We start from the raw sequence: 27,340 nt of genomic DNA, 5'->3' as shown, positions 1-27,340 counted from the left end.
TCTGGCATAGGCCGGCGGCTACACATCCAATTCCACCCCTAGCCTGAGAACCTCCATATGCCGCGGGAGCGGCCCAAGAAATGACAAAAAGACCAAAAAAAAAAAAAATTGCAAATCTCAAAAAAAGAAAATGTACGTATTTGAAACATGGACACGGAAATGAATTTCATATACTCCTCTTTTATTGGAGCCCAGTTCAATTCCTATCAGAGGCATACATTCGTTCCATGGCTTCTTTTTCTTCCACCCGCTAAGGTTCTGACTGTCCCGCCCATGGGTTTTTTGGTTTGTTTTGTGGGTGAAGTTTTCCCTCTGGGGGTTTCCCCAGGACACTTCCTTCCACCCCAGAAAATTTTCTTGCTCCTGTGCATTTGCACGTCGCTGGGGACTTGCTGGGTCCTGTCTTAAGTCCTTTGTTTCAACAGGACTTGGGGCTCTTTGCATTTTCTGCACACCCTGAGCCTGCCAGCTGCCGCTTTCGGTTACAAACGCTGGCAGCGTGGCCAGGCTGGTCCCGTTTCAAAGTCTGATTCACGCTCTCCAATGGAGGGTGTTGACCGAATGCCACTACGGTGTAGGACAGCGGTTGTGCTTTCTTTCTTCATGGAAGAAAGATCGGCAGATGAGACCAAAGAACTGATGAAAACGGAGCAAGCCTTTCGCCCAAACTGAGGCAACGGTTCCTTTTTTTTTCCCCCACTGAAACGGAGTTGATTTATAATATTGCATGCATTGCACGGGGACAGCAAAGTCCTGCAATTACTCCTGTAAATGTGTTCTTGGCCTTTCTTTTCCATCAGAGGTCAGGACAAGATACTGGCTGCAGTTCCCTGTGCTAGACAGCAAATCCTTGTTGCTGATCTATTTTCTATAGACGGGTTAATCCCAAGCTCCGAAGACTCCTAAATTATTCCTCCCTCCCTTTCCCCTTTGGTAACCACGAGCTGGTTTTCTGTGCCTATGAGTCTGTTTCTATTTTGTCACTACGCTCATTTGTAGTATTTTAGATGCCATATATAGACGTGACATCATATGGTATATTTGCCTTCCTGGGGGTGAGATTTCTTGACTTGTATCATCAGAAACAAAACCCTCATGGATCATGGTTAGAAAGGGCATGTCGACAACTCCGGTAGTCGTGGGGACCTGATTTTCACGCAAACAGTTCCAAATTGGCACTAGGACACGATCCCCGAAGGAGAAGGGCAAGTGATATCACTGTACACCTGCAGTGTGGCTTTCTGGGTTCTTTTTTCTTTTTTTCAGGGCCACAGCTGTGGCCTATGGAGGTTCCCAGGCTAGGAGTCAGATTGGAGCTGTAGCCGCCGGCCTACACCGCCGCCATAGCAACACCAGATCTGAGCTGCATCTGTAATCTACACCACAGCTCACGCCAATACCGGATCCTTAACCCACGGAGCAAGGCCAGGGATGGAACTCGAATCTTCATGGATGTTAGCTGGGGTCTTAACCCACTGAGACACAATGGGAGCTCTGCTGTGTGGCTTTTTTATAGGATACTGAGTCCATGCTAGCTAGGGGGAGCCTGAGCACAATCGAGTCTCCCAAGGAAAGTGATAGTGAAGTTCCCTTTGTGGCTCAGTGGAAATGAATCCATGAGGATTCGGGTTTGATCCCTGGCCTCGCTCAGTGGGTTAAGGACACAGTGTTACCATGAGCTCGTTGGGTTCCACTGTTGCTGTGGCTGTGGTACAGGCTGGTAGCTGCAGCTCTGATTCCACCCTTAGCCTGGGAACCTCCATATGCTGCAGGTACAGGCCTAAACAGAAAAATAAATAAGTAAATTGATTGATAGGGGGTTCTGCCTTATAAAGCTTGCATTTCTTTGAACATGTGGATTCTGCACATTCAGGAATGGAGGGGGCATCTCTCACAGGAGTCAGCGTCAGATTATAACCCGTGGGCTGCCTCTCGTGGGTTGCTGTCCTCAGGTCCTTAACCTCCCGCTACCCCAGAATTCAGGAGCCTGGCAGATGCAATCACGGTTTTGCGGTTCTGTGTGTGCAGACACGAAGCAAAGCAGCTCTCACCAAAGCAGCTCGGAGGGACTCTCCCAGCCACATTCCTCAAGGATCTCAGATGCTCCCCGGCGAGGTTGTCCTTATCTGCATGCTTCATGTGATGAGATGCTGCGGGCTCCATAACTCATCCTAAGTGACACAGGTTGGCCCACTGTGCCTGGAGACAAAGGGAGCAAATGACAGGTGATGAATTTCTCAGGTGAGCAACATCCAAGAACACGCACTCCCTTTCTGATGTGGAATGTAGCTTGTGCCTAACCCTTCTTGCCTCTCGGATATCAAAATTGTCCTTGAATGCTCTCCAGTCTCAGACACGCCTCAGCATCGATCGCTTTGCAAAGAACTGCATGCTGCAATGTTCGCCAGGAAAAGCATCCAAAAGTGCATTCAACCTGCAGACCTGCCCCTCCCTCAAAGCAACACGCTATCCCTTCAGACCATTTTTTGTAGAGTGCCCATGATACGGGGGACTCCAGGCGTGGACCCCCCAGCTCCAGAGCTGAGGCAGAATCCCAGAGAGCCCTAAAACCCAGACTAGGAGAGAGGTATGGAAGTGAAGAAGTGCCAGCAAAGAGCACCAAGGAAAATGGCACACATCCAGGGTGGAAAGGAGAGCACGCTTGGGAACTCTGCAGAAGAAATTCCACCAGGGCCTGAACAGGTGGAATCTCTGAAAAGGGAATTCTTGCACTATGATCCAGGTAAGTCTGGGGTTCAAGGGGGGAGGAAGACCGGTCATAGAGGGCAGTGTTCTCTCGGGAGGGGGGGGAGCCAGGATCATAAACTACAGGCATCCCATGGAAGCTGGGTTTTCGCTCGCAGGCAAGGAGCACTAGGCTATGATTTAGGCCCAGGACAGACATGCCCAGGCTTCTGTTTTGGAGCAAATCCATCTGGGGCACAGCCGGCATGGCGTGGGAAGCCTCTGCAAAGCCAAGTGAGCCTGATGGCCAATTGAGACATGAGTGAGTCCAGACAGAGGAGGAGGAGGATTCCAGACAAAGGGGCTGCCCTCTCTGCTCACTCACTCAATGCACGCACCAGGCAGGGGCCAGGGGGAGGGGGACGTGGTGGCAGGAACAGGAATAAATCAGGCTTGGGGAAGAAGGTGGAATAGAAGGACTCGAGCTTGGGAGTTCCCATCATGGCTCAGTGGTTAACAAATCCAACTAGGAGCCATGAGGGTGCGGGGTTCAATCCCTGGCATCGCTCAGTGGGTTAAGGATCCGGCACTGCTATGAGCTGTGGTGTAGGTCACAGATACGGCTCGGATCTGGCATTGCTGTGGCTCTGATATAGGCTGGCAGCTACAGCTCCGATTAGACCCCTAGCCTGGGAACCTCCATATGTCACAAGTGCAGCCCTAGAAAGACCAGACAAAAAAAAAAAAAAAAGGACTGGAGCTCAACTTCTCTCCTAAAAACAACAAAATTTACAAATGATGAGCAATCTTCAACCGAATGTACCGGAAACTTTCAAAAGATGTCCTACTCCTGAAGACAAAGAGGAGGACCCATCAAGAGGCAGGAGGGGCGATTTCACAATATAAAGAACCCCACACCTCCCAGCTAGGAAGCCCACAGACTGGAAACTAACTGGTTCACAGAGACTCACCTACGGGAGTGAGAGTTCTGAGCCCCACATCAAACTCTCATGTGTGGGGATCTGGCACAGGAGAGAAAGAGCCCCTGGAGCATCTGGCCTTGAAGGCCAGTGGGGCTTGTGTGCAGGAGCTCCACAGGACTCGGGGGAAATGGAGACCCCATTCTTAAAAGGTGCACACAGACTTTTACGTGCACCGGGTCCAAGGACAAAGCAAAGTCTCCATAGGAATCTGGGTCAAATCTGACTGCAGTTCTTGGAGGACATCCTGGGAAAACAGGGGTAAATGTGGTTTGTTGTGAGGGAAGGACATTGGAAGCAAAGCTCTCCAGAGTATCCAGCAGCCGTGCCTTTCTCTGGAGGGGGCCATTTTGGGAAAATCGGGCCCCACCGATCAGCACTGAGCAGCTGCAGACCAAACAACAATCCAGGTGGGATTACAGCCCTGCCCATCAGGAAACAGGCTGCCTAAAGACTGCCCCCACCCAGGCACACAGCCACCTCTAATCTCACCCAGAGACAAAGCCCCACCCACCGGAGGAATTAGAATCAGCTCCACCTACCAGTGGGCAGGCATCAGCCCCTCCCATCAGGAAGACTACAGCAAGCCCCCATACCAACTTCGGCCACAAGGGGGGCAGACACCAGAAGTAAGAGAGGCTACAACCCTATTATCTGTAAAAAGGTCACCACACCAAAAACCTATAAAAATGAAAAGACAGAGAACTATACTTCAGATGAGGGAGAAAGAAAAAAAAAAAAACAGAAAATCAGGAGATTCTCAGCCTCCAGGAAAAAGACTTTAGACAGTTGATGCTGAAGATGATACAAGATATTGGAAATAAACTGGAGGCAAAGATGGATAACTTACAGGAAACTCTGAGCAAAGAGATACAAGATATAATACTTAAACAAGAAGAGATGCAAACTACAATAACTGAAGTAAAAAATTCACTAGAAGCAGCTAACAGCAGAATACAGGAGGCAGAAGAATGAATAAGCGAGGTGGAGGACAGATTAGTAGAAATTACAGGTGCGGAACAGAAAAGAGAAAAAAGATTGAAAACAAATGAAGGGAGTCTCAGGGAACTCTGGGACAATGTTAAATGCACCAACATCCGTATTATAGGGGAGCCAGAAGGAGAAGACAGAGAGAGAAGGGGACAGAAAAAATATTCCAAGAGATAATAGCCGAAAACTTCCCTAACATGGGGAAGGAACCACTCACTCAACTCCAGGAAGTGCAACGAGTACCATATAAAATAAACCCAAGGAGGAACACCCCGAGACACATAGTAATCAAACTGACCAAAATTAAAGACAAAGAGAAAATCTTGAAAGCAGCTAGGGAAAAGAAACAAATAACATACAAGGGAACCCCAATAAGGTTATCAGCAGATTTTTCAGCAGAACCTCTGCAGGCCAGAAGGGAGTGGCATGATATACTTAACATGATGAAAGGAAAAAAACCTCTAAGCAAGATGACTTTACCCAGCAAGGCTCTCATTCGGATTTGAAGGAGAAATCAAAAGTTTCCCAGATAAGCAAAAGCTAAGAGAATTCAGCACCACTAAATTAAGCTTAACCACAAATACTAAAGGAACGTCTATAGGCAGAAAAGAAAAGGCCACAACAGGAAACAAAAATACCACAAATGACAAGGCTCACCAGGAAAGGTATATATACAGTAAAGATACAAAATTATTCACGTGCAATTATGCCACCAAAATCAGAAATTGTGAAAAGAGGTGGGCACAAATGTAGGACACTGGAGATGAACTTGCAATTAAGAGACCAACAACTTAAAACAATTTCAAATATATATAGACCCTTATATCAAAACTTCGGAATAACTGCAAACCAAAAATCTACAATGGATACACAAATTAAAAAAATCAATGCAAATACAATGCTAAAGATAGTCATCAAACCACAAGAGGAGAGAACAAGAGAAGAAGAGGAGAAAAAAAAGCAACAAAAACAAATCCAAAGCCATTAATACAATGGCAATAAGAACATACATGTCAATAATTACCTTCAGGAGTTCCTGTTGTGGCGCAGTGGTTAACGAATCCGACTGGGAGCCATGAGGTTGCGGGTTTGGTCCCTGCCCTTGCTCTGTGGGTTGAGGATCCGGTGTTGCCGTGAGCTTTGGTGTGGGTTGCAGACGTGGCTTGGATCCCGAGTTGCTGTGGCTCTGGCGTAGGCCGGTGGCAACAGCTCCGATTAGACCCCTAGCCTGGGAACCTCCATATGCCTCGGGATCGGCCCAAGAAATGGCAAAAAGACAAAAAAAATAATAATAATTACCTTAAATGTCAATGGACTAAACGCCCCAACCAAAAGACACAGACTGGCTGAATGGATACAAAAACAAGACCCATATATATCCTGTCTTCAAGAGGCCCACTTCACTTCTAGGGACACACACAAATTGAAAGGAAGAGGATGGAAGAAAATATTCTAGGCAAACGGGAATCAAACAAAAGCTGGAGTAGCAATACTCACATCAGACAAAATAGACTTTAAAATGAGGAATATTTGAAGGGACAAGGAAGGTCATTACATAATGATCAAAGGATCAATCCAAGAAGATGATATAACAATTTTCAATATCTATGCACCAAACACAGGTTCACCACCATATATAAGGCAAATGCTAACAACCTTAAAAGGAGAAATCGACAATAACACAATCATCGTGGGGGACTTTAACACCACACTTACAGCAATGGACAGATCATCTAGACAGAAAATCAATAAGGAAACACAGGCCCCCCTGACCAAGGAGGTAAAGGACCTATATGCCGAGAACTATAAAACCTTAATCAAAGAAATCAAAGAAGATGTAAAGAAATGGAAAGATATTCCATGTTCCTGGATTGGGAAAATCAATATTGTAAAAATGGCCATACTACCCAAAGCAATCTACAGATTCAATGCAATCCCTATCAAATTACCCAGGACATGTTTCACAGAACTAGAACAAACAATCCAAACATTTATATGGAACAACAACAGACCCAGAATCGCCAAAGCAATCCTGAGAAACAAAAACCAAGCAGGAGGCATCACTCTCCCAGACTTCAAGAAATACTACAAAGCCACAGTCATCAAAACAGTGTGGTACTGGGATCAAAACAGACAGACAGACCAATGGAACAGAATAGAGAATCCGGAAATAAACCCTGACACCTATGGTCAATTAATCTTGGACAAGGGAGGCAAGAACATAAAATGGGAAAAAGAAAGTCTATTCAGCAAGCATTGCTGGGAAACCTGGACAGCTGCATGCAAAGCAATGAAACTAGAACATGCCCTCACACCATGCACCAAAATAAACTCCAAATGGCTGAAAGACTTAAATATACGACAGGACACCATCAAACTCCTGGAAGAAAACATAGGCAAAACACTCTCTGACATCAACATCATGAATATTTTCTCAGGTCAGTCTCCCAAAGCAATAGAAATTAGAGCAAAAATAAACCCATGGGACCTCATCAAACTGAAAAGCTTTTGCACAGCAAAGAAAACCCAAAAGAAAACAAAAAGACAACTTACAGAATGGGAGAAAATAGTTTCAAATGATGCAACTGACAAGGGCTTAATCTCTAGAATATATAAACAACTTAAACAACCCAACAGCAAAAAAACCAACCAATCAATGGAAAAAATGGGCAAAAGACCTGAATAGACATTTCTCCAAAGAAGATATACAGATGGCCAACAAACACATGAAAAAATGCTCAACATCGCTGATTATAAGAGAAATGCAAATCAAAACGACCATGAGATACCACCTCACACCAGTCAGAATGGCCATCATTAATAAATCCACAAATAACAAGTGCTGGAGGGGCTGTGGAGAAAAGGGAACCCTCCTGCACTGTTGGTGGGAATGTAAACTGGTACAGCCACTATGGAGAACAGTTTGGAGATACCTTAGAAATCTATACATAGAACTTCCATATGACCCCGCAATCCCACTCTTGGGCATCTATCCGGACAAAACTCTACTTAAAAGAGACACGTGCACCCGCATGTTCATTGCAGCCCTATTCACAATAGCCAGGACATGGAAACAACCCAAATGTCCATCGACAGATGAGTGGATTCGGAAGATGTGGTATATATACACAATGGAATACTACTCAGCCATAAAAAAGGATGACATCATGCCATTTGCAGCAACATGGATGGAACTAGAGCATCTCATACTGAGTGAAATGAGCCAGAAAGACAAAGACAAATACCATATGATATCACTTATAACTGGAATCTAATATCCAGCACAAATGAACATCTCCTCAGAAAAGAAAATCATGGACTTGGAGAATAGACTTGTGGCTGCCCGATGTGAGAGGGAGGGAGTGGGAGGGATCAGGAGCTTGGGCTTATCAGACACAACCTAGAATAGATTGACAAGGAGATCCTGCTGAACAGCATTGAGAACTTTGTCTAGATACTCATGTTGCAACAGAAGAAATGGTGGGGGAAAAAATGTAATTGTAATGTATACATGTAAGGATAACCTGACCCCCTTGCTGTACAGTGGGAAAATAAAAAAAATTATTAAAAAAAAAAAAAAGGAAACACAGGCCCTGAATGATGGATTAGACCAAATGGACTCAATATTTATAGGACATTCCATCCCAAAGCAGCAGAATACACATTCTGCTCAAGTGCACATGGAACATTCTCTACGATGGATCACATCCTGGGCTACAAATCCAAGCTTGGTAGTTTTAAGAAAACTGAAATCATATCAAGCATCCTTTCCTACCACAATGCTATATGGCTGGACATCAACAACAAGAAAAAAAACTGCAAAACACACAAACATGTGGAGATGAAACAACATGCTCCCAAACAACCAATGGGTCACTAAAGAAATCAAAGAGGAAATGTAAAAAGACCTAGAAGCAAATGACAATAAACATACAACACTCCCAAACCTATGGGATGCAGCAAAAGCCGTTCTAAGAGGAAATTTTATAGCAATACAAGCCCACCTCAGAAAACAAGAAAAAGCTCAAAGAAACAAGCTAACTTTACATCTAAAGCAGCTAGAGAAAAACAGACAAGACCTAAAGGTAGTAGAAGGAAATAAATCATCAAGATCAGAGCAGAAATCAATGAAATAGAAACAAAGAAAACCACAGAAAAGATCAATGAAACAAAAAGCTGGTTCTTTGAAAAGATCAACAAAATTGATAAACCCTTAGCCAGACATATCAAGCAAAAAAGAGAGAGGACTCAAATCAATAAAACTAGAAATGAAAAAGAAGTCACAACAGACATCACAGAAATACAAAGGATCCTAAGAGACTACTATATGCAACTACATGCCAATAAAACGGAAAAGCTAGAAGAAATGGACAAATTCTTCGAAAAGTACAATCTCCCAAGACTAAATCAAGACGAAAGAGAAAAGATGAACAGACCCATCACAAGAAGAGGAATTGAGCAAATGCATCTGAAGCAAGCACAGCATGAAAGGTGAAGATTATGGGAGAACAGAGAGAGGACTGAGGGGGTGCACAGGAACGCTGGGGCTCTTTCTTGTGGCACCACCATTGTGCCCAAGACATGAACTGGAGAAAGTGCTGGGAACAGTCTGGAAGGACCACTCTCCAGATGAGAGATGGGGGGACGAGGATCCCTCAGGAGTCCCGTGGAAAACCATTGCAGGCTCTCATCCTTCTCTAGAAGGGAGTTCGAGACCTTCCCAAAACACCAGGGGTTCCCTAGACTGGCTGAATCCCCGAGGAGAAACCGAAACGGGTAAAGCAAGAATGCTGTGGAAAAGGCTGCGTCCTGGCTTCCGTTCCAGCAGCCAGGGGCAAGGAAGTGTGTCGCCATCTGATAAAATTATCAGCCCAGCTCTCTCCATGTGAGGATGCTATAACCCTCCACCCAGCCTGTCTACAGGACCCCTGGGCATCAGCAACAATGTACCCGCCTTACACAGCAAATAGGGAGTTCCCGTGGTGGCTCAGCTGCTTCAAACCTGACTAGTATCCATGAGGATGCAAGTTCCATCCCTGGCCTTGCTCCGTGGTTAAGGACAGGGCACTGCTGTGAGCCACGGGGTATAGGTCGCAGAGGCAGCTCAGATCTGGCGTTCCTGTAACTGTGGTATAGACCTGCAGCTGCAGCTCTGATTCGATCCCTAGCCTGGGGACTTCCCTCTGCTGCAGGTGTGACCCTGAAAAAAAAATTAAGAAGAATAAAGGTGTTGATGCTTATAACAGCCCTGGGAAAAGTGCCTGATATATATACATCTATATATTATATATCATCTATTATGCATTTATATCATGTATACAGATATGCTCTATCATATATATCACTCATTTATTCTCACATGTGTATCTACCATATACTATATATCATATAGTGCGTCGTCTCCTTCATATACAGATATTATATGTTACATTATTATATATTACATATCACATCCTGTGTTTGATAAATCTATATCCACGTCCATGTCTGTATTTATATCTATCCATAATACATTACATGTCTATTGTTTGGAGATATATACCACATATATCATATACAGCTATCCCATATTTTATGTCATCTCATATATATCATATTATATGCATCATATATCTGTTTCTGTATAAACACCTTATACATATTCTTCATATATTTATTCTTCTGTTTTGTTTTATTTTTCACTTTTTAAGGCCACACCCACAGCATATGGAGGTTCCCAGGCTAGGGGTCCAACTGGAGCTGTAGCCACCGGTCTACACCTAAGCCACAGCAATGCAGGATCTGAGTCGTGTCTGCGACCTACACCACAGCTCATGGCAATGCTGTGTCCTTAACCACTGAGCGAGGCCAGGGATCAAACCCGTATCCTCATGGATGCTCGTCAGATTCATTTCCCCTGAGCTACAGCGGGAACTCCTACTTCCTGTATTTATATGTATGACTACACATGTGTGTAGGGCATGTGAATATGCTGTTTATATATGATGAGCACAGGCACACTGTATACAAACACCATATCCCTGCCCTGCACATATCTCTTTCTCCACCATGTCCATTAAATGCATGTAGTGATTCCACACCATAAATACTGCCAGCCAACTCTGGTTAGGTCCTACATGAGTCCTCCTCTAGAAATTCCAGACCACATCTTACTGCTTTTTTAGGGCCACACCTGCGGCATGTGGAGGTTCCCAGGCTAGGGGTCGAATCGGAGCTGCAGCTGCCGGCCCACACCACAGCTACAGCAACACCAGATCCGAGCTGCGTCTGCGACCTACACCACAGCTCACGACCTACACCACAGCTCACGGCAATGCCAGATCCTTAACCCATTGAGCAAGGCCAGGGAACGAACCAGCATCTTTTTTTTTTTTTTACCTTCACCTCTTTTAGACATTCTGATGTATATATTGTTGAGATCTGCTTTGAGTTATATAGAGTATGTATATATTCATATATATAAAATATAAAGATCAATTGTACGTATCCTTCATTTCCTGATCAGTGAGGTTAGCGCCCGCCGCTTAGCAAGAAGACAGGGACACGATACAACACCGTCCTAACATGGAAATATCTGCAGACTCCACAGACCAGGGGTGTCCCAAGGCAAAAGAGGAAAACACATCACGGCTGGCAGGCAGACTCTCCAGAGGTCTATCCATGCTCTTACTGCAATAACTGGTGGCACTTGTAGACATGTGAACGAGAGGTCCACATTAAATTTTTTTATTTTTAACATACAGCTGATGTACAGTGCTGTGCCAATGTCTGCTGGACAGCATGGTCACCCAGTCTCACACACACACTGTCTCTCTCTCTCTCTCTCTCTCTCTCTCTCTCTCTCTCTCTTTCTCATATTATGCCATTCCAGGGCATCCATCTGTTACTGAAAAAGTGCCAAGAAAACAGTAGATTCCTTTGCCTCTGAAACCAACGACCCCAGACTTACTGGCTTTTAACAGTGTTTATCTTCTCCTATTCCCAGAGGCCAGCCTTCTAAAATGAACATCACAGGCCCCTAACCAAGAGGTAGGCAGGGCTGCCCCAGGGGAGAAGGCTCCCTTTGAAAAGTTAAAACATCAGAAAAGCTCTGATTCCTAGTCAGCAGATGCAAACGCTGACATGGAGAATGGATGAGCCATGAGGGCCTGCTGTGCAGCACGGGGAACTCTATCCAGTCTCCTGCGATAAACCATAATAGAAAGAAATATTTTTAAAAAGCATATGTATTACGTCTATAACTAAGTCATCTTGCTGTACAACAGACACTAGCACCACATTGTAAATCAAGTGTAATTTAAAACAAACGAACATCTGTAGCAACATCAATACAACTAGAGATTCTCGTACCAAGTGAAGTAAGTCAGACAGAAAGACAAATACCATAGGATATTAATTCTGTGTGGAATCTAAAATATGGCACAAGTGCAAGACATGGAAACAACCCAGAGGTCCATCGACAGATGATTGGATGAGGAAGATGTGGTATAGATACACAATGGAATACTACTCAGCCATAAAAAAGAACACCCTAATGCCATTTGCAGCAACATGGATGGAACCAGAGACTCTCATCCTGAGTGAAATAAGTCAAAAGAGAAAGACAAATACCTTATGATATTACTTAGAACTGGCATCCAATGTACAGCACAAATGAAGCTTTCCACAGAAAAGAAAATCACAGACTTGGAGAATAGACTTGTGGCTGCCCGTGAAGAAAGGGAGGGAGTGGGAGGGATTGGGAGCTTGGGGTTAACGGAAGCAAAGTGCTGCTCTTGGAATGGATTTACACTGAGATCCTGCTGTGTAGCCCTGAGAGCTATGTCTAGATATTTACATCGCAACACAACAATGACAGGAAAAAGTATGTGTACACGTATGTGTAACTTGGTCCCCATGCTGTGCAGTGGAAAAAAAAATAAAAAAATCATTATTAGAAATAAATAAATAAAAACAAAAACAAAAAAATAAAATGTGGCACAAATGAACCTATCTACAGAACAGAAACAGACTCACAGCCATAGAGAACAGACTTGTGGTTGCTGAGGGGGAGGGAGTGGGATGGACGGGGAGTTTGGGGTTCACAGAGGCAAACTATGATACTGAGAATGGATAAGCAATGAGGTCCTGCTGTCCCACACAGGGAACTCTCTCCAGTCTCTTGGGATAGACCAGGATGGAAGAGAATATGAGAAAGGCAATGGATATATCCTATGACGGGGTCACTTTGCTGGACAGCAGACATGGACACTATAAATCAACTATAGTTTAGTTAAAAATTTAATACCATCAAACAAAACTGATGCTGTGTAGCCCTGGGAACTATATCTAGCCACTTATGATGGAGCATGAGAATGTGAGAAAAAAAAATGCACACACGTATGCATAATAGGGTCCCTTTCCTGTACAGTAGAAAATTGACAGAACACTGTAAACCAGTGGCAATGAAAAAAAACATCATGATAGAATAAAATCTACTCAATACTCTGTGATAACCTATATGGGGAAAGAATCTGAAAAGGAATGCGTAGATATATATGTATAACTGATTCACGTGGCTGCACACCTGAAACTAACATGACGTGTACGTCAATTCTACTCTAATGCATTGTTTTGAATGGCAAAGAGTGGCTATAACTGAGATGCCTGTCAGTGCAGTGTTGCTTCTATCAGTGATTTGTTTTGCTCTACCTGGATACTGCACATATATGCAGTCAATATATACTGTTACGTACAGGCATGAGCGTAAGACCCTATAGCATGTACAGTGTATAAAGCATATATAATAGCAGAGAGACTATAATTCTCCATGGATACCACCTGAACTGCCACGTGGTAAATGACAGCAAACATGAAATACATGATCTGACAGAATCTGTATTACACCAACAACTGCACAAAAAAATAGTAATTCCACAGTGGGAATTCTTAGAGAAAAATGCATTTTCTTCTTGAACAGAAAAAATCAGTGGTATAAAAATAGGATTTCCTCCTGTACCAATCCAAATTTTTTTTTTTTTTTTGCAGGGGTCGGAGGGCCATGCCCTGGGCATGCAGAGGTTCCCCGGGCCAGGGATGGAACCCACGTCACTGCATCGACCTGAGCCACAGCCATGACCATGCTGGATCCTTAACCCACCAAGCCACCAGGGAACTCCCTCATCTATATTTAAAAAAAAAATTGTAACCTGGCCAGTGGCCCCTCCCATTCATCTGGAACAAAATGAACATAAGGGAACAGAAAGGAGAAAAAAATTCCTTCAAATAAGTGATGGTCAGAGGCAAGTTGACAGGACAAATGTTCAAAGGCATTCTAACACTAGAGTGATGTAATCAATTTGCTACATAAAAGACGAAAAAGGAAGCAACTCTGGTAAAAGAAGGAGACAAAGAAGAGGAAAAGGAAGAAATTTAAAAAGAGAGAAAGGGGACAACAAGAAGAAAAAGGAGCAGTTTGAAAGGGGTTGTGTTCCTCCACGGTGTCATTCCAGAATCACATCCAGGACTGTGGGAGAAAAAAAAATCTCCATTTATGCCAATACGTTGAGTGAATTTCTGGACCCATGTACTCAGAGTGTATTGATTGTAGGATTATGTCACTTAAAAATTGAGGAGTTCCTGTCGTGGCGCAGTGGTTAACGAATCCGACTAGGAACCATGAGGTTGCGGGTTCGGTCCCTGCCCTTGCTCAGTGGGTTAACGATCCGGCGTTGCTGTGAGCTGTGGTGTAGGTTGCAGACGCGGCTCGGATCCCGCGTTGCTGTGGCTCTGGCGTAGGCCGGTGGCTACAGCTCCGATTCAACCCCTAGCCTGGGAATCTCCATATGCCGCGGGAGCGGCCCAAGAAAATAGCAACAACAACAACAAGATAAAAAGACAAAAAAAAAAAAATTATACTCGACTTGAAATGTTCAGTAAATCAACACGACATGTGCCATGTTCAGATTGTCTGCATCGTGTACTACCTTCATCCTTCAGCGATGCTCTTCGTAGAAACCCAAGACCAGAGGCACAGGTGGAGGTCCCTGGATGAAAACCATCCTTTCTTTGGTCCCTGGAGTCTGGTCACGGAAGCAACAGCGAGATGTTGACATCTGCGTATTTCCTAAGATGCAACAGCCAGCCCATGCATGCACCCGATACCCACGGGGGCATCACCAAAGGCATGAGGGCAAAATGCTAGCCAGAGCCTCCGACGTGGGACTTCCAGCACGATTGCCCCACGAGCAGCTGGCTCACCCGGGGTGCTGCGGAACAGCCTCCTGCCACGAGAGAGAAACTCAGGATTGCTCCACACTGACCTCTGAATAACCTTATTCATTGTTTCTTGGCTGCAGAAACCTTTGGGATTAAATTCTGGGGCTGGATGAGTGTAGGTAACACAAACTTCGTACTTGCTGTGAGAGAGACCAACACAGCTTTGAAAATAGGGCACGGCCAGGGTGTGTATGATCCAACACCTTTAGGAGTTCCCGCTGTGGCTCAGCGGGTGAAGCACCTGCCATTCCGTCCATGAGGACGTGGGTTCGATCCCTGGTCTCGCTCAGTGGGTTAAGGATCTGGCGTGGCCACAGAGGCAGCGTGGGCTGCAGATGAAGCTCAGATCTGGCATGGCTGTGGCTGTGGCATAGGCTGGCAGCTGCAATTCGACCCCTAGCCTGGGAACTTCCGTATGCTGCCTGTGCAGGTGCGACCTTAAAAAAAAAAAACAAATAAAATAAAACAAAATAAAATGTGATCCAGATACGATGCTGGATGATTGACTGTAAAAATTTTTCTATGAAGGCCTCAGAAAGATCAAATCATGGAAAGCAGTCTTCAGTCAGACCTATGACCCGTTTGGGGAGGTGACAAAGGTGGCTTTGCATAGTATTTTAATGGAACAAGAGGGCCTGGGAGAAGCGGAAAGGCTTGTCTCACAGAGAGAGGGGGGCCTTTTGTGCGACAGATTGAAGGGCAGTGACAGGCAGAGGAGGCCTACAAAGTTCTTGAGAAAATTACATGAGCAGACGTTTTCTCAGATGGGTCTGAAAGGGGCTCCTTGGACCCTAACAATTTGTGCAGGAAGGAAGCAAATTGAGAAAACAACTCCGCCAAAAACACATGATCCATTTTATGAAACCGACTCAGAGGGATGACATAAGAGCCACAGAGACTCATACTCAGGCTTCAACACCTAAGTAAGCAGCTTTTAACCTTGCCTGGTAGGATTTCAGCATTGTCAGGAAACTGAAACTTTTTTTCTTTCCTCTCCTCCTTCTTCTTTTTTTTTTTTTTTTTTTTTTTTTTTTGGTCTTTGTTTGATTTGCTTCACTTAGTATGAGAATCTCTAGTCACATTCATGTTGCTGAAAATGACATTATGTCTTCCTTTTTTATGGCTGAGTAATATTCCACTGTATATATGTACCACATCGTGTGTGGGGGCGGGGGTTCCCTTTTTAAATTTTTTAAATGTTTACGTTGTTTGTCTACCACATCTTCTTGATCCACTCCTCTGTCGATGGACATTTAGGGTGTTTCCACGTCTTGGCGATTGTGACCAGTGCTGCAATGAACATTAAGGTGGGATCATTTGCTTTTAATGAGGCAGAAAGCCCCCATCAATGACTCTCTGGTAGATGAACTTTAAAACTTTCTGAGAGTTCCCCTTGTGGCTCAGCAGGAAGTGAATCTGACTAGGAGCCACGAGGATGTAGTTCCATCCTTGGTCTTGCTCAGTGGGTTGAGGATCCGGCGTGGACGTGAGCTGTGATGCAGGTCGCAGATGAAGTTCAGATCCCATGTTGCTGTGGCTGTGGTGTAGCCCAGCAGCTACAGCTTCAATTTCACCCCTCGCCTGGGAACCTCCATAGGCCACAGGTGCGTCTCTAAAAAAAAAATTCTGGTGACACAGGGCAGCAGACAACTCTTGATCATAATGTTCTAATGTCCTGGGCCACTTACTCCAGCCACAGCTGTGCCCACATGCTTTTATAAATGTCACCTGACACGATCTCATTTCAACAGCAGCGTGGTTCTATCGCCAGCCCAGCCCAGTGGATCGAGGATCTGATGTTGCTGCAGCTGTGGTGTCGTCTGCAGCTGTGTCTTGGACTCAGTCCCTGGCCAGGGAACGTCCATATGCCCATGGATGTTGCCAAACCTATAAAAAAAGAATATATAGCATACGTTATACCTAACATAAATAGGATAGTAACAGACTTTATTATGCAATATGTACTTTCACTGTATACGATTCTATGTATCTTTTAATTATACATCTCATTTTATTATATATTTATAAAGTGCATCTCGTTTTACAAATTATGGAATAATCTATACAAATAAGGTCATGGTGCAGACACGTTATAGATGCATTATAAATATACATGTTATATTATGACAAAATATGCAATATATCTATAATAAGCAATGTCGTCACGCATAACAGTTCAAATAGCCGCTATGAATGAGCTCCAGCAGTTAAAGCTATGAGCCCTAATAAAAAGGAATTAATTTTAAAAATGGCGTTTCTGGAGTTCCCGTCGTGGCGCAGTGGTTAACGAATCCGACTAGGAACCATGAGGTTGTGGGTTCGGTCCCTGCCCTTGCTCAGTGGGTTAACGATCCGGCGTTGCCGTGAGCTGTGGTGTAGGTTGCAGATGCGGCTCGGATCCCGCGTTGCTGTGGCTCTGGCGTAGGCTGGCAGCTGCAGCTCCGATTAGACCCCTAGCCTGGGAACCTCCATATGCTGCGGGAGCGGCCCAGGAAATGGCAAAAAGACAAAAAAAATAAAAAATAAAAAAGAAAATAAAAATGGCCTTTCTGGGGAGTTCCTGTCGTGGCTAAGTTGTCACGAACCTGACTTGCATCGGGGAGGACTCAGGTTGGATCCCTGGCCTCGCTCAGTGGGTTAAGGATCCAGTGTTGCCATGAGCTGTGATGTAGGTCACAGACTCGGCTTGGATCCCGTGATGCTGTGGCTGCAGTGTAGGCCAGCAGCTGCAGCTCCAATTCGATCGCTAGCCTGAGAACGTGCATATGCTGCAGGTGCAGCCCTAAAAAACAAAAAAATAAAAATAAAAAATAAAAAAAATTGCCTCTCTGGGAATAAATAAGCAAAGTCACACACTTGCTCCAGGGAGCGATACCCCCTGTTCTCTCTCTATAATCCGCATCGAACCAGCAAGTTATTCTTGCTTTTCAGGTTGTAGTGAAGCTCCTGTTCTGGCTCAGCCGGTTAAGAACCTGACATAGTATCCATGGATTCAATCTCTGGCCTCGCCCAGTGGGTTAAGGATCTAGCATTGCCATGAGCTGTGGTGTAGGTCACAGACACGGCTGGGATCTGGAGTAGCTGTGGTTGTGGTACAGGCCAGCAGCTGCAGCTCGGATTTAACCCCTAGCCTGGGAACTTCCATATGCTTTGGGTGTGGCCTTGAAAACAAACAAACAAATAAATACAACTAAGGAAGACCAAAGGAATGTGATCGAAAGGAGAACATGTCATCTGTAGAAAGGTTTCCTCCTCGTTCCTTCCTTCTTCTTCTTGGTGCTGCCTGGTTCAGAAGCATGATGGCTGGAGCAATGGCATCCACTTTGGACCATGAGGCCGCCCACGCAGGTAGGAAAACAGAAGCAGCTAGGGTACTGAGAGCCGAAGAACCTTCTCACTGATATTTTGTTTGTTGTGGTTGGCATTTTATCGTCCTGTGTCACCATCCTAAATCTACCCTTTCGCGCAGTTAAACAAAGGGGGAGGGGCAGAGAGACGAGGGATGTTTTCTCAAGGATAGCCCACGCAAAGTGAGTTGGGATGGGAGCAGCAGGGAGGAGGAAGGCAGCTGGGGGACGGTACCAGCATTCTGACCACTAGGTGACCGCCAAGAATGAACATGACCTTCTCAGGCTTCCCTGTCAGTGAGGTCCTGTTGGTTACTCGTGAACCTCATGGAGTTAGAGAGACTTCTTTCCATCCACTCCCCTGCAGCCTCTCTGAGTGCACAGAGAAAGATGAGTGAGACGTCATGCCAACGACCTTCCTCCACCTCTACAGGCTCAGCTACAAGGGAGTTGGCCTGGAAGGATGGCTTTTTACATCCATGCCTGCATGGCTTGTATTATGCATATAAAATTTAATAAATGACTCTGTAAATAGAGTCACCACTCAGTGGTTCCTGGACCGAGACATCTTCTTGCTGCTGTTTCTGAAGCAGAGCAAAGGCAACTCTAGGCCCCGAAGCGTCAACCCATTTCGAAACTAATCCACAGGGATGCAATATGGATTAAAATAAAGTAATTCCATTTTTTATAAAAGCGAGCTAAATATATTTCTTTCCATTTTCCATGTTCAACTTAGTAGGACGTTGAACACTCAATTTCATTTACCTAAGGAGACAGTCCAAGAATCCCTGGTGGCCTAGAAGTTAAAGATCCAGCATGGTCACTGCTATGGCTCGGGTTCGATCCCCGGCCTGGGAACCTCCATATGCCATGGCGAGACAAAAAAAAGAAAAAGAAAAGAAAGAAAGGGAGAAAGAACAAGTTCTGGGAGTTCCTGTTGTGGCACAGCGGAGAGGAATCCGACGAGTATCCGTGAAGATGAGGGTTTGGTTTGGGCTTATCAGACACAACTTAGAATAGATTGACAAGGAGATGCTGCTGAATAGCATTGAGAACTTTGTCTAGATACTCATGTTGCAACAGAACAAAGGGTGGGGGAAAAAATGTAATTGTAATGTATACATGTAAGGATAACTTGATCCCCTTGCTGTACAGTGGGAAAATAAAATAAATAAATAAATAAATAAATAAAATGAAAAATAAAATAAAATAAATATGCAGAGTAAAACTATAAAACTTGTAGAAGAAAACATAGAATATTTTTGTAGCCTCAGAATAAAGAAAGATCATAGGCAAATAAAAATATAAACTGTAGTATATTTATACAATGGAATATTACACAGCAGTGAAACTTAATAAACTACATCTCTACATGCAAAAAAAAAAAAAAAGATGAGGGTTCGATCCCTGGCCTCACTCAGTGGGTGAAGGATCCAGTCTTGCCGTGAGCTGTGGTGTAGGTCGCAGACACGACTCGGATCCCGCTTTGCTGTGGCTGTGGTGTAGGCTGGCAGCTGTAGCTCCGATTGGACCTCTAGCCTGGGAATTTCCATACGCTGCTAGTGTGGTCCTAAGAAGCAAAAAAAAAAAAAGTTCTGGAACTCTACAGAGGTGATGGTTACAGAACATTATGAATTTACTAAATGTCTCTGAGCTGCTGGCTTTAGGTCGGTTAAAATTAATTTTGCATCATGTGTATTTTACCGCAACTGCTATAGACAGAGGTTAACTAAGATGCCAAATGCTGTGCCCATGCTGTGCGGCTTTCTTAGAGCGCCCTCTGCTGTTCTCATTGAAAACTGCTCCCCATCAGCCGTTCTCGAAGGCAGAGGTGCGACCAGCATGGCACCACCACCTGCAGGGGGCAGTTTCCTTAACCCACCGAGTTAATAGGGCGGCAACACGAATTACATTTCCTACCCAAGGTTGTCCGACATCAAGAGAAGAAAGCGGGGCTTGGAGTTCCCCAGCACCAACATGTCATGAAGGCTCCCAGACAAGCGCCACAGGCACAGGGACAGCCAGCCACGCCTGAAAGTATTTAGGGGGAGAAAAAAACAAAAAGCCATTTTTAAAAAACCCAGAAGCCATCTTAGCACCATATTGTAAATCAACTGTACTTTAATAAAAATAAATAAATAATAAAAAAAAAAAAATTCAAGCCTGCATTTTAGACAACTTAAAATAGGAAAGAATAGCATTGCTTATTGATGTTGGCAACTCACCCGAGCGAGATTATTCAAAAAACAGAAACGTGGAGTTCCTGTCGTGACGCAGCGGAAATGGATCTGACTGGTATCCATGAGAACGCCGGTTCGATCCCTGGCCTCGCTCAGTGGGTTAAGGATATGACATTGCCGTGAGCGGTGGTGTAGGTGGAAGCCATGGCTTGGATCCGGCAGCACTGCTGTGGCTGTGGTGTGGACCGGCAGCTGCAGCTCCAATTCGACCCCTAGCCTGGGAACCTCCATAGGCCACAGGTGCGGCCCTAAAAAGACCAAAAAAAAAAGAAGAAACTTTTTTAAAGTTATGATTTATGTGAATGTAGTACACAAATTAATTTTATATGGGTGAGGACATTAAATTCTCATCACTTTTCAACTGTTTTAGTAGCATAAGCCCGCTAAAAAACAAGAGTAAAATAATAATAAAAATAATAGTAAATTGAGTAAAGGCCTAATGATTTAATTCCTTTGCTTAAATATGTAAACCAAATGGAAACTCAGAGGCTAAGAGCCAGGTAATCGGGTCTGACTTTTTAATTTTTTTTTATTTTACTTTTTTATTTTTATTTGTTATTATTATTATATTTTTTTGTCTTTTTTTGCCTTTTCTAGGGCCCCTTCCCACGGCATATGGAGGTTCCCAGGCTAGGGGTCCAATCGGAGCTGTAGCCACCAGCCTACGCCAGAGCCATAGCAACACGGGATCCGAGACGCGTCTGTGACCTACACCACAGCTCACAGCAACGCCAGATCCTTAGCCCACTGAGCAAGGCCAGGGATCGAACCCACAACCTCACGGTTCCTGGTCGGATTTGTTAACCACTGGGCCATGATGGGAACTCCAATGACTTCTTAGCTCTGACACCGAAAGCTCTAGCAACAGAGGCCAAGAAAAAGAGATCAGAATTCAAAATGCATGGGCCTCCCAGGACGCAATCAGGATCGCGCAAAGACAGCCCACGGCGTAGGAGACCGCGTAGGAGACCGTGTTTGCAAAACCCTGCAGGGTGGTATTTCTGAATTGCAGATGTATGTTCCAGATGCCCATCCACCAGGGGGCCGCCAACACCTACCTGTGCAGAAACCTCAAGAAATCTCAGGAAAGTGCCGCTGACAGCCTGGGGTCTCCTGAGCCCCTCGCAGCTCGGTTACTTATTATCGTTCCTGCCATTTTTTCCAGTTGGTCTTTTTTTTTCCTTCTTTAGGGCTGCAGTGGCACAGGGAAGTTCCCAGGCTAGGGGTTGAATCAGAGCTGCAGCTGCCGGTCTACACCACAGCCACCGCCCCCCCCCCCCCAGATCCGACTCACCTCTTGACCCTACACCACAGCAGGCTCCTCAAACCCGCATCTTCATGGATACTAGATGGGGCTCGTCACCCGCTGAGCCACCACGGGAATGCCCGGTTTCTTTGGTGGTGGTGCTGTTGCAGAAAGCTGCCTGCAAAGTCTCTCAACAGCGTCTATTGTAAGGCGCTGTCCTCCCTGCTCATCACAGGCTCTACCCGCTTCGCAGTGCAAGAGGGTCCCATTCTTCAGGCTAGAACTAGCATCTCCTGCCTCCGAATACCCCTCATGCCCTGAAGGAGCCTTTGCAGGGGACTGATTTGCTTGTAGAAACAAGACTGCTTTGTCCACCAGCTTTCTCTAGGACCAGCCCTCTCACTGCATCCACCCTTGAGCCAGGGAACCGGCCTCTTAAGGAAGGGGTGTCTCTTGTCACCATGTGCTCTGGATGGACCCGTGTCTCCCCTAAAAGCAGGTCAAAGTCCTCCCCTCCAAGACCCGGAAAAGTGACCTTATGTAATTCTTCCTGGATCTCAAGTTCCCACAGGAGGCGGACTCTTATATCCCAGGACGGGTGCCCTTACAGGAAGAGGAGCAGCAGTTCCGGGGTGGCTCATCTGGTTAAGAACCCAACACAGTCTCCGTAAGGACGCAGGTTTGATCCCTGGCCTCGCTCACTGGGTTAAGGATCTAGCATTGCCGTGAGCTGTGGCGTAGGTTGCAGACACACTTCAGATTTGGCGTTGCTCTGGCTGTGGTGTAGCCCAGCAGGTGCAGTTCTGATTCAACCTCTAGGCTGGGAACCTCCATATGCCGCAGGTGCAGCCCTAAAAAAAAACAAAAAATAAATAAAACAAAAGAAGAAGAAGAGGAAGAGACACAGGTCAGACACAAGAGAAGTCATATATATATATAAAGCTGGAAGCAAAGCTTGGGGTGATGTGTCCGCACCCTAAAAGAGAAACTTGCCAGGAGCCACCGGAAGCTAGAAGACGCAAGGAGGGGGGTCTCTCTATGATTCTGCAGAAGATGCCAGCCCTGCTGACCCCCCCAGTTCAGACAGCAAGCCTCCGTACCTGAAAGATTGTAATGGTTTTAAATTTTTAAAATTGTACTGGAGTAGAGTTGACTTGCAAGGCTGTGTTGGTTTCAGGGGTACAGCAGAGGGATTCACACATGCCTTCCTTTTCCGATTCTCTTCCCATGTAGAGGCTCACACAGAGTGTGCAATAGAGCTCCCTGTGCTAGACAGAGGTCCTCGCTGTGTGTCTATTTTACATATAGTTGGGTGTCTCTGACAACCCCAACCTCCTAATTTAACCCTCTCTCCAATGGTTTCGCCTACGGGAACCCTGAGTTTGGTTTCAAAATCTTTGAGTCTGTTTCTGCTTTGTACGTGAGTTCATTTGCATCTTTTTTTTTTCCTAGATTCCACAGACAGGATATCCTATGACATTTCTCTTTCTCTGTCTGACTTTCTTGACTTTATAATTATCTCTAGGTCCACCCATGTTGCTGCAAGTGGCATGACTCCAGCGTCCAGGATGAGAACATATTGATACAGCCAAAAACTAGGGAGAACCGCCTCCATGACGTGCAGCCTGGCCTTGGCCATGAACTTGCTCTAACCCGCTTTGCACACATGGTCTCGTCCTTGCTGAACTGTTTCTGTCCCTCATGGCTCCTTTCAACGTTGAGTTCTATGGCACGTGGGGGTTTTTTGCCTCTGAAACCCTCCCCAACACCCCTTCCTTGGTGAGCTGTCTACACTGCAGAGAGAAGGGCAAGGTGCCATCACCCCAAAGACTACCAGGCACCGTCCCCGGAACCCCGGACTGCAACCGTGATGACTCTGAAATGACCTCTGGAGGGAGCAGAAGGCAGGCTCCCGCATCCTCATCAGCAGCCCTGGTTTGCAGCTCAACCTCGAAGAGCCGTTGCTGTCCCCTCTCAAGGGAGGACCCCGTTTGGAGGGGCTCACCTGCCGGGGCCGCCTCTGCCTGGCAGAGCCATAGAGCTGGTCTTTCTGCTTCACCCCACCTCTGTCTCCGAGACTTCATGGGGGCCGCTGGACAGAGGCCACATGTTCAGCTCCACCTGCAGAACCACGAGAGGGCTTTCTCTTGACTTAAGCATCCGGCTGCATGTCCTTGGTCACCGCGGGACCCGATGGCAGTTTTGTCCATGGGATGCTCTGTCACACTCTGCAAACATCCTCTGGGTACCACGGCAGCTGCTGCCCTGGAAAGAGGATGCAAGCAATGAGCTATTCCATCCCCTCTCCTGGCACCTCCACCCCCCTCCTTCCAGAGCCAGCCAAAGGGGAGCAGGGCCAGGTTGCTGCGAAAACTCGGCCTCTGTCCACCGGTGCCAAATAGAAACTCCAAGACAGAGTTTTGGGCATAGGAGGAAAAAAAATAGCTTTATTGCTTTGCCAGGCAAAGGAGGCCACAGTAGGCTGATGCGTAAAGACTGTGCCCCCCTTTGGGAGAGAACAGGAAGGGGTCTTACAGTATGAAGCGGAAAATAGAGCCGCAGATAAGGATCAGGGTGGGTGCTAGGTTGCATTCTTTTTTTTTTTTTTTTTTTTGTCTAGGGCCACTCCTGCGGCATATGGAGGTTTCCAGGCTAGGGGTCTAATCAGAGCTGTAGCCACAGGCCTACACTACAACGCCTGCCACAGCAACGCCTGATCCTTAACCCACTGAGCAAGGGCAGGGACCGAACCCGCAACCTCATGGTTCCTAGTCAGATTTGTAAACCACTGAGCCAAGATGGGAACTGCTAGCTTGCATTCTTTTCCAGGCTGCTGTTTAGTGGCCCCGGGACTGGTTCTGGGGGTTATGGAGGCTTTCACATATGACCTTCTTTCTGGAATAAAGAAGTTTTATCAAGCAGTTAATGCCTTCCATCTGTCGGGGGTTTAATTCTGCAGAAGGGCTCAAAGACATTGTTCTGTGTGTGTCCCTTGAGGGGGAACCAGGACCTGCCCCCAGGGGGCACTGTGGTCCCCTGCAGGCCCCTCGGGGTCTCTGCATCCCCTCCCTTCCTTGATCAGCACCTGCGGGCACCTGCCCTTGGGGGCTCAGAAAAGGGTCTGGAAGCTGAATGAAGCTTATTTCCTAAAAACAAAAAATGGGGGACCTGGAAAGCCTTTGTGTGCCCAGGAACCCCCCCCCCCCGCTCCCCGCCCCAGGGCCCTGCTGGGTTTCAACATGGGGTGTACTAGAGCAGAAACGCAAAGGAGAGGCAGGAAGCCGGAGCAATGCGATTTCAGGTGAGTTTTATTGACCAACAGATGGGCCAGGAGCAGTGAGAGCCAACGGAGGCCCCCTTGGCTTAGGGAGCAGTTAGTTATTCGGCAAAAAGGGGAGTTTCTACTTTCAGCCCAGGTTTGTTCTTGGTCTGTGTCTACAGTCAAGGGTTAGGGAAGCAATTGCCTTAGGAATGTGGGTAACGGTTTGGGGTCAGGGGTAGGGGGGAGTTGTAACAGAGTGTCCCAGGACAAAAGGCTAGTTAACTGGTCGCCAAGGCAACACACTGTTCCAGAAGGATCTGCCTTCTAGCTTGCCCGTCTGATTAGAGTTTTGGTGGCGCCTGGCAAGTCATGCCTGAGTCCCCTCTAAGGCTGGGGTGCCCACGAAGCTGTCATTCATTGTCAACGCCTAAGGGAGGTGAGGCTGGAAAGATGATACCAGAATCCGGGTTCTTATTCATGCAGCCAAAGAATGACCTTTGCAAACACACAGGCAGCAAGCCAGCAACGCCTTTATGACAGGAAAGCAGACGGCTCCCGGCAATGCTGGGAGGGGGGGAGAAGAGCCCCCCCCCCGTCCTATAGGTGTTTTTATCCCTTAAAGATGGGGGGGTACCAATGTGGGGTCCAGAAAGAGGTGGTTTTCTCCGACTGGCCCTGCCCAGTGACCTGTATCAGTCCTTGGCCAATAGGGGTCTTAGGAATGAAGATGCCCCCTAAGTCTCCTGGTTTCTTTGCCTTTTTCTTCCTATAGACTGAGTCACAGGGGGTTAGGGATTAATTCCATCTGGGGGTAGGTACACTCCTATGGTAACAAGGCCTTTGGGCATGTTACTCCCGGGAGCCCTCAAGCCACACAGGTGAATCAGTAGCCACATCAGAGGATGCTTCGAAGCCCCTGCTCCTACACTGACTATCTGAGTTAGGATTCTGCCCCAGAGAAACACCAAAGCCTTGACTCACACCTCCAAGGCCTCGTAGCGTTAGGTGGGGCCCCATGTTTATCTTCATGTCTGTTGAGCATCCTGGGTATCGCCCGGAGGGGGCGCCTCCAGGTCCAGCAGAAACAGTCCCGGGGCCACTCAACGCCAGCTTTGGAGGAGAAGGCAACTTCCACCCGAAACGGACAGCACTCCTGGCCTGCACCCACATGGGGACCCAAACCCAACCTGAACCCAGGTGGGGACTTGACCCCACGGTGGTTTTTTAAATGAGAATCACTCACCCGGCGTCGGGACGCACTGAGGTCCAGGTTCTTCATATGTCTGCGCAGAAGGAATTCAGCGAGAGACACAGGGCTAGGCAAGAAATAGACTTATGAGGATAGGACGCTTGTGAGACATGCAAGCGGGCAGGCACGGAGGCTCTGCTCTGAGGATCCAAGGAGCCGGTGGGCTACAGGTTTATCTTCCAAGGGCGCATGGGGGTCGGAAAAGCCCCGCCTCTTCCTTTCTGGGAGGGATAGCTCCTCCTTTGCATCCGGGAAGGTGTGTATTGACAGCAGCTGAAGGGCGGTCTTTGAAGTCCTGCCCTGGGTCTGAACCGGACTGCAGGGCTCATCCCGCCCCCCACCCCAAGACCTGAGGCAATTTGGGCACTTCCGCTAGTCAAGCACTAGTCAATCCTTGTTTTGATGGCTTTCTTGAGCAATTTACTTACAGTGATCTCCCAAGGTCCCCTACGTTTCCCCCGTTACCTGGGGTCTTCTACTGGGACTTCCACAACCACCTGTGCCCACTCCCTCCCCATCAACCTGATCCTCAGGCCAGAGGCTCCTTACCTGCCCGCTGGCATCTCTCACGCATGTCTCATCATAATAAAGCCATTTCTTGCCTGTGGCTTTGTCTCTCGCTGAATCCCTTCTGTGCAGAGACACCAAGAACCTGAGCCTCCCTAAGTCCAGACACCAGGGGAGGGATTCGAATCTAAAAAAAACTGTGGGTTCACGTCCCAACCTGGCTTCTGGCTGGGTTCACGTCATAACGGTGCTCAGTTTCACTGGGGGAAGAAGGATGCATATGTATGTATGACTGGGTCACTTTGCTGGACAGCAGAAACTGGCCTGTTATAAATCAACTCTAATTTTTCCAAACACACACACAAAAGGAGAACGAGCTCTGTCTTCTGCTGCCAGATGGGGAAATGTGTTCTCGAACCACGAGCAAAGACACAAACCTGGCTTGGAACCCAGAAGAAGTGGAATAGTCCAGCCACCAGGTCACCGAGCCTTGTTTTCACAGACAGCAAGTCAAATGTGATTTGCGTCTAGAGGTAGGTACAGCCTGGTCAGAGCTGTTTTGTCTCCTCCTCGCCTT

The 27,340-nt window shown here is 46.5% G+C and overlaps 1 protein-coding gene across 3 annotated transcripts in view; it reads right to left on the bottom strand.

The window, feature by feature from the left end:
• Nucleotides 1–26,463, bottom strand: part of LOC110257937 (arylsulfatase F) — a 63,836-nt gene extending 37,373 nt beyond the window's left edge. Inside the window, exons 1-5 of one of the 3 annotated variants that reach the window (XM_085009059.1) lie at nt 26,251–26,463; nt 23,751–24,010; nt 20,485–20,747; nt 20,180–20,290; nt 2,052–2,199 (exon numbers count right to left, since the gene is read on the bottom strand). The gene's annotated coding sequence lies outside the window, so the exon portion shown is untranslated. Of the gene's footprint in view, nt 1–2,051; nt 5,015–5,679; nt 9,397–20,179; nt 20,291–20,484; nt 20,748–23,750; nt 24,011–26,250 lie in introns of those variants that run through there. The other 2 variants (XM_085009060.1, XM_085009061.1) reach the window with 2 other exon arrangements.
• Between the last annotated feature and the right edge of the window lie 877 nt (nt 26,464–27,340).

Source organism: Sus scrofa, chromosome Y (assembly GCF_054392235.1).
Source record: "Sus scrofa isolate SSC_HxYL_T2T_F1_AM1 chromosome Y, Sscrofa_HxYL_maternal_Yorkshire_Landrace_v2.0, whole genome shotgun sequence".
Taxonomy (NCBI): domain Eukaryota; kingdom Metazoa; phylum Chordata; class Mammalia; order Artiodactyla; family Suidae; genus Sus; species Sus scrofa.
The sequence above is the reverse complement of the archived record's forward strand: the minus strand, read 5'-3'. Positions and strand labels throughout refer to the sequence as shown.